Below are 13,999 nucleotides of genomic sequence, written 5' to 3' on the forward strand. Positions count from 1 at the left end.
GGCATTACACCTTAATGTTTCACTGCGCTTATATAGCCAACCTGAACTTGCCATATAAACTAAATATCAATTACGATTAGATATTTTCCTTGAGACGTCAACCATATCTCCTTAGAAAGCTAAACTTATTTATATCACTTGATTTTTCCAAGAGGACAGTCTAGTCATTTCAACAAAACACCTACCTTATCACCATACTATTTGGCACAGGTACTTCTCCCTACATTATGACCCCAATCGTCTAATTCTTAGCATCAAACACAAACTTCTTATTCTTCGCCACTTTAATGCGTTACCTACTTCACACAATGGCTTAACTACTTCTCTTTGCATTACCTTTTCTTCAATAGCATCCTTCTTCATAGGTGCCTCTTACTACACTTAGTCAGTCAAAATAACTTATCTCGTCGTAGTTCTTCTTCAATAGAACTTTCTTTTTGGATCAGAGCCTCACAACTTACAAAACAGAAACTAGGCATCAGTAGTGTCCTATCTCGTCATAGCCATAATGAGATGGAAAACTAGGCCTTCTCCATCTCTTAATCTCTTCTCTTCTAAATTTTGTGGTAGGCAATTGTTCTTGTACTGATATGTGGTGAGACACACTCGATGTATGTATGGCTAACCCATATTTTAATGGAGCCATTGCCAAAATTTCCTCTCTTTTTAGGTTTGGCTAATCCATATTTTAAGGGAGCTGTTGCCAAAATTTCTAAGAATTTTGTAAAATTTATTCGCTCGGATTTTAGGTTGAAAATGTCATTTCAAAAAGTGTTTTCATGCCACAATCTAGGTTAAGAGGGAAAATCCTAGAATGAGGTGTGACACTAGATTACTTGACGCATTTAAAAGCGTCAAGTAAAACAAATACTTGATCGATAAAAAGCGTCAAGTAATGTTATTTTTGTAGTAGTGCATGAAAGAGGTTCAATGAGTGACAACAAAATTAGAGAGTGACTATGGGAGCACTAGTATGTAAAATAGTTGTATCTTATTCCTACGGTGCATGGTAGTGCTGATAAGTGGTTATAGAGAAAAGCTAAGCTCTAAATGAAACCAAGGCATGTCTTATATATAGGGTGTTGGTCACCTTTCTCGACGTCACATACATGAAATTAAGAAACAAGAAGCCAATCTTGACGTGTTGACGTAGTGCATTAGGAATGGCTAACAATTAAAAAATATATAGCTTTTCTTATGACACGCCATGCATGGCATCGAAAATAAGCGTCTACTTTCCCGACACCATTAGTAAAACATCAGTAATGTGAGGCGTTATTCCTGACACACTGTGAAAGGCGTCATAAATTGTTAAAAATTAAATATTTGATATCGCTTTTTATGATGTGCCATGCATGACACTGAGAATGGGTTTAGTTATTCCCGATGCCATTAGTAATGCATCGGCAATGTGTATAGTTATTCCCGATGCATTACTAATGCTATCGGAAATAGTGGGGTTCTCTTAATATTTTCATTATGCATCGAGAGTTCCCTTATAGAAAAGAAGTTTCAGTTTTGTAAATCACAGAACCAAAACGAAAAGAGGAGAGAAAGAAAAAGAACAAAGGAGGAGAAGAGGAAGAGAATCGCACATTACCGTCGTCCCTCGCTGTCGTGCCCCTACCGTCATTCGTCGTTGTTTGTTGCTACTCGTCCTTATTCCGGTAAGTATTTTAGTTTAAATTTTTATTTTGTTTAGGGTTAGTTTCGTTTAGTTTTTTGGATTTTGATTGTGAATTAGTTTTAGGATATTGTTTTTTAATAGATTTCGGTTTTGAAGTTGAAAATTTGAATGGTGTGGGTTGAAAATTTGAAAGGGACGAGGTTATTTGAAAAACTTAAGTTGGTGAGTTATATTGAATTGAAAATTTGAGAGGGAAGAGGGTTGAATTCAAATTTTGAAGGGGGTGGGTTGAAAATTGAAGGGGGGTTGAATTAAAAATTTGAAGGGGGGTTTGAATTAAAAATTTGAAGGGGTTAGGGTTGAAAATTTAAGGAGAGGGGTCGTATAGGGTGAGAGTTGTTATTGTTTTATAATTTTTGTAATTTGTGGTTGAGATTTGTCTTAGCTATACAGTTATGGTAGCCTTTAGTTCAAAATTAGTTGTTTATTTCTTAGTAGTTTTGAAGTCGTTTGTTGTTGATTTATTATGACTATCTTACAGTTATGGTAGCCTATTAAGTCGCAACTTAGTTTTGAGTTTGTTAGTATTTTTAAGAGTTTGAAGCTGTGGAAGGTAGCTTGTAAAGTATATATGTTGGAAGGGATAGGTAGGTTGTAAAGATTGAAGTTGTTTGTGGTTAGCTTATGATGACTATCCTACAGTTATGGTAGTCTCTGTAGTTTAACTTAGCTTTGGTGAAAAGTTTGAGAGATTGGGCATAACTTATTTAGAGGAATAAGTTTAGGATTTGAAAGGAGAAATATATGACTAACCAAACATATTTATGTTTTAGGGGCTTTAACGATGGACAAGGGTTGGATTAAACATAGGAATAAGTTTTCTATTGAGTATAGAGAAGAAGTGACCCAAGTTTTTAGAGGTTGCCAAGTTTCAAGTCGATGATTATGGATGAATAAGTTGTCCATGCAAGAGATCTATGAACTTAAATTGAAACTCATTAGAGGGTGTGAAATGACATCTATTTACTATTGGAATATCCCCGTACTACATAGAATGAAGGAACTAGTAGTAAACCTTTTGATGAAGGAACTAGTAGTAGTCACTTTCATAAAGAAGATGAAATGTTTGGAATGCTGAATGATTTACAAGTTTCGATTGAACAAGAAGAGAAAACGGAGGAAGGTCGTTTGGAGAATGACATACCGTGCAATATTATAATAGATATAGAACAAGGGAGCTGTACCCCGATTATTCATAAATTTTTTCGAATTTTTTGGTTAAGTTTATACACGTCACAGTTCTCAACGATTGGAGCTGAGTATCAAATCTTTCGTTGTTAGAACTGTTAATGCAACATTTCTAATGTTTAGTAGTACTATTCTTAGTTCATTTTATGAAGTGAAATGAAAATTACATGACTTGGACTTGGGATACGAGACTATTCATAGGTACAAGTATGATTGTGTATTATATTGAAAGGAGTTTGGCGATTTGCAACATTGTCTTACATGCAGTGAGTCTCCGTACAAGGTTAATCCTAACAGAGGAAAAAAAATTCCACATAAGGTATTGCACCACATTCCATTCGTATCGAGATTACAGTGCTTGTTCGTCTCGCAAGAAAGGTCTGCTGACATGAGATGTCATAGAGATAAATGTGGTGAAACAGACGATATGTTAAGACATTTAGCTGAGCAGAGGGATGGAAACACTTTGATTGTGAATTTCCTGATTTCGCTTTTAATCAATGGAACATTCGTTTGGGGTTAACTTCAGATAGGTTTAATCAATTTGGTCATATGAGTACCTTGTTCAGTATATGGCCTGTTGTGTTGATTTCTTATAATTTGCCACCTTGGAAATGCATAAAAAATTCAAATTTCTTCATGTCATTGCTCATTCCTGGGCCTAGATCTCCTAGTAGGAAAATTGATGTTCACCTTCAGCCATTGATTGAGGAATTGAAAGAGTTATGGAATTTCGGTGTACGTACGAATGATTCTCTTACACCATGTCGTTCACTTGCCATATGAAATCAAGGTTGTGGTTTGCTTTCTTACAGTTGGATTGTATCCCATTGAATGAAGTCTACGCACTTTGAAACAGTATGTTCGGAACAAAGAACATCTTGAGGGCTTTATTTCCACCTACTTTCTTCAGCATTATGGTACACCATGCCGTTCACATACCATATAAAATCAAGGTTGTAGTTTGCTTTCTTATAGTTGGATTGTATCCCATTGAAAGAAGTTCGCGCACTTTGAAACAGTATGTTCGGAACAAAGCACGTCTTGAGAGCTCTATTGCAGAAGCATATGTGATGAATGAATCAAATACTTTTTATTCGCATTACCTAAGTGGTATTAAGACTCGATTCACTATAGATGAGCAAACACTACTAGAAAAAAGGACATTTTTACGATTGTGGTTTTTAGTTCTTGACTTTTTTTAAAAAAAAGTCAAGAAATGGGTGATTTGAAGGATAAACCATCAACAAAGCACGTCTTGAGGGCTCTATTGTAGAAGCATATGTGATGAATGAATCGGGCACTTTTTATTCGCATTACCTAAGTGGTATTAAGACTCGATTCACTATAGATGAGCAAACACTACTAGAAAAAGGACATTTTTACGATTGTGGTTTTTAGTTCTTGACGTTTTTTTAAAAAAAAGTCAAGAAATGGGTGATTTGAAGGATAAATCGTCAAGAATTTTTATTAAAAGGTGGAGGTAGGCCAATTTTTCAGATTTCTTGTTTTTAAATGTCAAGTAATATGTATTTTTTGTTAAATTCTTGACGTTTTTTAAAACATTAAGAATATTTATAAATTCAACATTCTTGACGTTTTGTAAACGTCAAGCAATATGTACTTTTCCTTGATGTTTTAAAAATGTCAAGTCATATCAATTAAATTTTGACGTTATAAAACGTCAAGAATTTTTATGAAAAGGCAAAGGGGAGTCATTTTCCAAAGTTCTTGAAATTTTAAAAACGTCAAGATTTACTAAGTAATTAAAATAAATAAAATATTAAAATTTCCATTAATTAAAGAAAAATCCCTAAATCTTCTTTACGCTTCGCCTCTCTGCACATCATGCGTCTTATCTGAGCAGGTTTTATGTTTATGCCGTTTTTCGTCGATTCCGTTGTTTTCGTCGTGTTCCCATCGAGCAGGTGTGTGGTATAGTTTCACTGTGTTTCTGCCAAGCAGGTGTGTGGTGTGATTGCATCGTGTTTCTGTCGAACACCGTTTGCCGTCTCTTTACATTGTCTTCCCATTCAACGAAAAATAAAATCCTCTATCGTTTTCGTCGAGCTATCAGTCGCACGAACGTCGAGTCCCTTCTAGTCGTCTTCCTTGTTCACGAAAAATTAGTCCTTTGTCGAGCACCCAACTTCGTCTTCACCAGAAAACAGTTAGTTCACTGTTTCTTTACCCAACACGGTCAAGTTTCTTCATCAAAAAACGTCAAGAAGGACCCTAACCCACTGTGTACGAGCTTAACCAATCAGTCATTTGGCCGACATCAAGTTTCTTCATCAGTAAGATAACATTTCTTCAAGTTTCTTATCTCTTTAATATTTACAAAGTTTTTCAAAACCATGTCTAAATTTTAGATGGAAATTGTGTGGTTTGGATGAGATTTGGAGTTTATAATGCTGATTTTGGATTTGAAAAACCAAAGAAAGTGAAGGTTGTTCATCTAAATCACCATGTGTTTTTTCTTTGATTGATAGTAGAAATCGTTATGCAATAATGAAGATTAGTATTGTGAAGGAATGGGATGAAATGGAAGATTTTGTTGCTATATTTAATCAAGAATTTGAATCTATTTGAAATGAACATCATAGGGATAATTATTTCTAAAGATTTTTTTGGCGTGATGAGTTTTGCTACATTTTTTATAATGATGTTTAATTTAAGAGGTTAAAGTACTATTCCATTTTTTATAGTGATTCTAGAAGGTGTGTGGTGTGGGATTTTAACTTTTAACAAGAAAATGAGTTGAATTAATAAGAAGAATAATAATAGGTCGTAATTGAAATAACTAAAGGATATGGGTTCAAATGTTGGTGGAGAAAAGCATATGGGTCTTCAATGGTAGTGGCTCTCACGAAGTGTTTGTTTTAATGTGTCAATGAAAACGAATCTTATTTTCTTTATTTGTTTCATTGGGGGGAAATTTGTGATGAGGGCTTGAAGAAACCTAATGTTGTGTAGGAATTTATTTTCTTAATTTGGTTAGTTGGGGGGGGGGGGAGGGGAATTTAGTCCTATTAAGCAAATGTTTGTTCAATCTTCATATTTGTTTTCTTTTCAATAATCTTAACAAGACTTTTTCAACTAATTTAATTTACTTTATTTCTTACTAGATTTACAATTATGGATAAATCATGGATGCACAAAAGTAGATTATCCAAAAGAATATGAGTTAGGTGTGAAAATTTTCATCAAATTTGGATTTTCGAATACAACTAACTCATATATTCATTGTCCTTGTTTGAAATGTGGAAATTGTGAAAAGCATAGTAGAAATGGTGTTAGAGATCATTTATATGTTAATGGTATTGATAAAAGTTATAAAATTTGGTTTTGGCATGGTGAAGAACTTCCTAACTCATCCTTCTATGTAGAATCTTTAAAGTTTGACATACACACATGTGAAGAGAATGATGTTGGAAGTCTAAACAAAATGATTGAAGTTGCTCACAAGGAGTATTCAAAAGACCCAAATGGATTTAAGAAGTTGCTTATTGATGATGAAAAACCATTGTACGAAGGATGTAAAAAGCACACTAAGTTGTCTAATCTAGTTAAATTGTATAATTTAAAAGTTAAGTATGGATGGAGTGATACCAGTTTGTCAGAATTACTTACAACTTTGAAGGAATTTTTACCAACTACCAATAAACTCCCAAATTCATTATACGAAGCAAAGAGAACATTAGGTGCATTAGGAATGAAATATGAAAAGATTAATGCATGCCCTAATAATTGTTGTCTCTATAGGAAAAAATTTGTTAATGCAACTGAATGTCGTAAATGTGGTTAATCAAAGTGGAAAAACGTTAAGGATACAAATGAAGAGAGAAAGCAAATTCCCTCAAAAGTGATATGGTACTTCCAACCATTTCATGATTCAAAAGGCTATTTAGAAGTATTAAAAGTGTTTAAAATCTGACATGGCATGCTAGTGAAAGAACTGAGGATGGTAAGTTATGACATCCAGCAGACTCTTCAGCATGGAATTTAGTAAACTTTAAATGGCTAGACTTTGGTTCTGAACCTAGAAATCTTTGTTTATCATTGTCATCCGATGGAGTAAATCCTCATGGTGACATGAGTTCTAAATACAGTTGTTGGTTGATAGTGATGATTATTTATAATCTTCCACCATGGTTGTGTATGGAAAGAAACTACATGATGTTATCAATGCTAATTTCAAGGCCAAAACAATCGGGGGATGATATAGGCACATATTTAGCACCACTGCTTGCCATAAATACGTATGACGATACAGTGTTTTACCTTGACTCACTAAGGACAACATCAATATCAGCTAGAAGATATGTAACCGACACGTAAGTTAATCTTTTATGTTATGTAGTACTATTGATTCTAATGCGTGTACAATATTCTAAAAAATGTGCAATCTTATCTTGGCAAAAAAGATCAATAGCTATGTTTTAGTCATAAAAGAACATTAATAAAAGCCGAAAAAAAACTTTAGGATTACTTCATTATTCTAATTTGTTGTTTTTATAGTGTCCTCTACAAGTTGAGAGCACCAAGTGTGGATACTACGTCATGAGGTTTATGAGAGAAATTGTGACTAGGGGAAGCATTGTCATATTGGATTCAGTATGTTATATATCAAACTATTTCTTTTGTGGGAATAATAATTTTCATGAACACTAATTTAGGGAACAATAATTTTCTTTTGTAAGTATCTAATTTGTTGAAACTTGAGTTAATTGGTTTGTTTGGATTGTGAGTTAATTTATTTATTTTGCATGTTTACATATTGATACACGAAGATCATACTCACAGGCCAAGTTAGACGAGGTGCGGATTTAGTTAGTTGACTTTCTGTGTTCGTACATGTGATTACGACTTATTTCTAATTCTAAAGTAGGAAATTTTTTTGTTGTGGTTGTCATTATGAAACTTTATGTATACATATAATATAGGTGAATTTTTTAAATTGTTCATATCGAGGGGCGGAGGGGGGAGGGGGATAGGGCGTGGAGGTTGATTGATATACTTTTGAGATTAGATTTATTATATCTAGATATACTTTTGGGCTAAGTTAGTTAATTAGAAGATGTTAAGTTGAATTCTCAACAATCTGATAGAATTATTTATATTGGTCTTGTAAATAATCTGCAATATTCTTATATGTAAAGTTTTGAAAATGATATGGTGAAAGGTTTTATTTATATATGTTCGCGTTTTGAAACTATATTTGAAGAATATTGTCGTTTATATGTATTTATGGAACTATTGTTGGACCACTATATTGGACAATGAGAGCATAATACAAGAACAAAAATATAATTGAATTACAATTTTTTAAAAAAATTCAAAAAATACTTGACGATTTTAAAATCTCATAAACAAGTGCATTCTTAACAGTTTTTCAATGTCATAAACAATCAATTTCTTCACGGTTATTAAATGTCATGAAAACTCATACTCTTTACGACTTTTAAATGTTATAAACACTCATATTCTTGAGAGTTTTTGTCATGGATACTCGTATTTTTGACGGTTTTAGACTGTCATAAACACTTATAGTCTTAACAGTTTTAAATTGTCGTGAAAGTTTGTATAGTTGACATTTACAAAACGTCAACATTCATTATTCTTCACATTTCTTTCAACCGTCAAGAATAGTAATTCTTGATAGTTTAAAAACGTCAAGAGAGTCTGTTTTTGTTATAGTGAAAATATGATAGCATTCTAGATGACGAGGTGATTGGTGAGTTCGAAATTTTCAAGCAGAAAGTACGACCATTAGGTGCGTTAAGTCTCCAAACTCTATCACAAGAAGAGAAACGCCTCTTTCATTAGCACATCCTCAACAATGTAAACAAAATATGAGAGTATCGAAAGTAAGCATTTATTACCTTCGACTGTTTAAGTATTTATTAAGTATAGTTGTTGAGTATTTGTTATACATTGTTGTTACACAAACTCATAACCATCACTGTCAAGAAACATTTAAGGTTAATATGTCGGCAAACTCAAAACGCAACTAATTTGTACAAAAGACATCAATGGGCATTTCCTGAATGGTTCCAAAATAAGACATATAGCTTGCATGCATTTGATAACTGACATATACACACTATCCTATTTGAACGTGAATGTAAATAATCATTGTCACATGGACTTCAGGTTATAGAATTGCATAAGATAGAAAATGTATCTCACAATTTGTTCTTACTTACGATGGGACCATCACTTGACCTTCAGTATTATAATGGATGCATTGTCGATGGGTGAGATTTCACACGGTAGAATGTGATTCTTGACGCAATAGACAAAACACTGGAGTCATGGTAATCAGTGAAAGCAGTACCAGTAGAAGTGGCGATAACAATTTTTATGGTGTTCTAGATGAAGTGTTGCACGTTCAATATTCGATGGGAAGAAGTGTTTGATTGTTTAAGTGTAGGTGGTATGACATCAAGAACAATAAAAACCAAAGGACACATATGGAATTAGGGTACAAAGCAATCAACACGTCTTGGTTTTAGTTCGCCGATGAATCAGTTATTTTAGCGAAGCAAGCACATCAAGTATTTTACCTAGATGACCCAAAAAATGGTACTAATTGGAAAGTTGTCCAAGTGGTCCATAATAAGCGTATATGAGATGTGTTCGAAGTGGACAAGGTTGAGAATGGGCAACTGAATGTACTCAAAATCGTTGTTTGCCATCAGTCGTTGATCCTACAGTCTTTGAAAGATTGATTGTACGTCATGTTGCTGAAGATTTTATGAATGATGATGATGAACAATTGTCACATCAAAGCGGATCAAGCGACAATGAATGATAGTGATAAACCATGTATCCACATATTTGATTAGTTAATATTTCCAATCTAAGTAGGTATTCGCATTTACTTAATCAATGCTTATTTCTCTATGTCCAGAGATACTATGTCATCATTTCCAAGTTGTTTTAAGGAGACAGATCAGATGTTCCTCGAAATCGGCAAGGATTTAAACACTGTGGGAGGGGTCGTCTTTAGTGGGCGACAATTCGAGTGAGTATTTCTCATATGATTTATTGTTTTATTTAGCATAAACTACTCAACCCTTTCTGACTAATAGAAGACGTTAGCAATCTCGACTCTTGGAGTTGGAGAGGTACGTACTTCCACGCCAATAGTAGGATTTCCATGTTCATAGCCCCTTGAGTGGAGAAGTCAATATCTCCACACGTTGTTCGATTCATTCAGGCCATTGGCGTGTGTGTGAGGTGTACACTTCCAGTCTACTGCCTTAGGTGGGTTGATGTTGAGAGAGAATGCATCGACGTCGTCAAGTGCGATCTACAGGTACATGCAATATACAATTCGATTTTCATTTGAAACATACTTAACTAACGAAGCTAATGTATGGTGTTTTGTAATGTGTAGCGGTTTTTCATGCTTGATTTCAATGATCAAGCAATGAATGGATTTGTTGAGCATCAAATTTTTACTTCTTTCAAGGAGTTTAAGGGCAACTGTCATAGACGTTTCAAAAAGTACAGCAACCCTGAACAGGCACGTGCCAACCCACCGCACATATTGGTAGGACGTATGGAAGATTAACACTTTCTCTGCGATCACTACATAAGTCGTGTATTTCAGGTAAGACTTATATATTGTATAAAAGACAAACAACTTTTTATATGTATAAAAAATAAATAATTGTTTTCATACAGGAGCAATCACAGACAAACAAGGCTGCTACACAAAAGCAACCTTACAATCATAACAATGAGTCTAAGTCATTCCTATAACGATAACACAAGCTCGCTAAGCAACGAGGTCAACCAGTCGACCATGTAGAGTTATTTAAGCAAACACTCCTTTGAGATGGCACGTTCGTTTCACAGGCCGCTAAGGATACGCATGTAAGTTCAAGCAATACTTTTGTCTTATTATGTACTTTTATTTGTGTTTTACTAACTTAATTATAGAATTTGTTGCAGAATCAAATATTGGAACTCCAAACCCAACTTATCAGAGAGTTCTCAGCCACTCTCTAGAGACGAGTATATGAAGCCATTTTGGGTAGACGACCGGTCTACTCAAAAGGTCTTGGTTAAGGACGTAAGCTCAAGTCCCGCAAGATGGCCAGTGCTAGTAGTTCTTCAACATCATTTTCGCAAGCCAGGGAGTACGAATTACAACAAATCATGATTGAGCAACAACAAATTGAGCTTGATAAAGCTAAACACATGATTGCAGAATAGAGAAAGACATCAGAGATGCTAACTTCACAAATGGAACAAATGCTGACGTTTATAAAAGAAATGAGTCGGGCACAGAAGGGCCCATGACCTCTTGCGGTACGTATATATCTTTTCATTATTAAGTTTTTTACATTGCATTATTCAATGATATGCATACCTAATAATCTTACTTTTGTGTAATTGTAGGTCTGGAGTTGGTGTAATATGGCGTACACGGCTTTTAGGAAACATATGTAGTTTTTTGATTGCTATGTAATTTTTTCGAACATTTACTATATTATGTATTTTTTCGAACATTTGTCAACATATGAATTTTTTTTTTGATTTTTGATTTTATATAATTATTTACTAATTCATTATTTATTTTCTATAATTGATTCAATTTAAATCGAATTAGAAAAAGAAGAATAATATGATTGAATAAAAAACAATTTAAAAAAATACATTTTAAAATCTTTTCCGATGCAGCATATGCGTTGGCAATCGGAAGTCATTCACGACACATTTGGAATAACGTCGGAACAACAGTTTGTGACGTTGCATTGGGACGACATGTGGAACGTCATTTTCCGACGTCGTATCGACATCGACAATAGTGACGTCGGGAGTGAAGGGATGAGAACCCTTTATAGCGAAAGAATTACAGAGACCCAATTTTAATTGGAACCTTAAAAATACCAATACATTGGCAAAATTTACAAAACTAATTTTTATGGTTAAACGTGCTTTAAAGAAAATACAAAGAAGAAGAACTTCCTCTCGTTGACGACTCTGAATCTATCAAACGCCAACTATGGCACCTCCACCTGGAAACCTTCCTATTCTCTGATTGAGATGGTTTGTGGGAACCAAATTGGATCGAGGGATTTTTTTTAAGAGAGAAAAGTTGAGGGAACGCGATGATCATTTTTTCTGAAAAAAATCACAGAACGCCTTCTGTGTTTTTGTTACGCAAAGAATTCCCTCTTCTTCAGACGGAAGAAAGGGAAGTTAGAGTGAATACATGGAAACGTGGATAAACCACCCACGTTCTTTATTAATTTAATAAATAAATATTAAATTAATAAATATTAAATTAATTAATTAATTAATTAAATCATATTTAATTAATATTAATTTAAATCATATTTAAATGAATATCTCTCGCATAACATATAGTTTTAATTTAATTAATTTAATTAAATCAAATTTAATTAAACGAAATTAAACTAAACTATTAATTAATTCTTCAATTAATTAATTTCTAATTAAATATCTTATATTTAATTTAATCCAAAATTTGAATCATATTCAAATATAAATTTATCTCATAACCTATAGTTTTAATATGTATTACATACACATTAAATTTTAACCTATAGTTTTAATATGAATCTAATTCACATTAAACTAATATTTGAACTCATTCAAATATTTTATTCTCTTGTAATTTAATTTTGAATAATATCCAAAATTAAATTTATATAATAAAGTCTAATTAAAATATAAACATTATATTATGCTGTATCAAAATACATTATATTAATTTCCAAATTAAATTTGAACATTTCAAATTACAACTAATATAAATAAATCTCATTACTCTTTATGAACTAGGAAGGGGACCTAATGGACCTACAGATCAAAAACTACAACGATATGAGATCAATTAGCTAAACTCATTAACCACATTAATCAATATTCGTTAACTGTGTGTACACTCCACTAAATACTCACAGTTGAACTCTTCTCACTATAGATATATTTCTGTGTCTACAGTTATAAACCAATACCAGTAAGTTAGTCATTCACAAGTGTTCGTAACACAAGCTGGGTCAAATTACCGTTTTACCCCTGGGTTACTTCTAGTCCTTAAATACTAGTGCTCCTCTAATGAACAACCTGTTTATGGTCCAACCACTAAACAGAAACCCCTCTCGTGCCATAGAGAGGGTAGGGCCCTTCGTTCAAGTCCCGGAGACACCATTTAAGGGAACACTTATCTACTTACCCTAAAGGTGGGAATGAGTGAATTCTATCTTGTGTGATTATGTTCCCAGCTCCCCGCTCGGTCTTGTCCCTAAAATGATAAGCATATTGAGTCGGCAATTTGACCACTCTCACCCGTACAAAAATCAAAGAACAATCTCTCGCAAACAGGAGTTCATAATACACTCAGGATTAAGACTAAGTCACCTAGGTCATCCTAATGAAATAGAAATCCAACTAGTTAACGGAGTTACATCTAGTGATTACTATTTCATGGTCCAGTCTTATGCAAACTCATTGCATAGGATACCCTCACTCGCATGTCGCATACATGAACGCATTGGATCAATGTGTTTGTATCACATACAAAGTGAGTCGTATCCATAGTGTTAACATGATAAGATACCCAACCTTAACCCTATACTATAGACCCTTTAAGCTGATCTTGAACATTGATCCCCATATGTCTCTACATACTGTTCAAGACTCATCAGACGGTTTAGGATGTTAGTTTATTGGATTTAGGTTATTAAGACAAAACCAATAGTATAATCAATAACACTTATTGAAATTATAATAATAAAACACTTTATTAATGACAGTCAATTGATTATATTTTCTATCTATGAGTTTTAGGACATAAAACCTAACAGGGAGATATTCACTCCCGACATCGTGCTGGTAGCGCATTAGGAAAGGGTCTTCCGATGCATTTCTTCCAACACGCTTCCCGACTTCGCTTTCTACATCGTGAACTGATTTCCTAACATATTTCAAGCCTACTTTGATGCTTTAATGCGTCGAGAATACCCGGCTCATATTTTGCTGTTTTGTTTAATTTTGATATATTTTGAAAATCATAAATTATGTGGGAATTGTTAAATGGTTTGATTAACTTTAAAATTTTTATTTCATTAATTCTTTAAT

This window comes from Cucumis melo, chromosome 8 (genome assembly GCF_025177605.1).
Source record: "Cucumis melo cultivar AY chromosome 8, USDA_Cmelo_AY_1.0, whole genome shotgun sequence".
Classification (NCBI taxonomy): Eukaryota; Viridiplantae; Streptophyta; class Magnoliopsida; order Cucurbitales; family Cucurbitaceae; genus Cucumis; species Cucumis melo.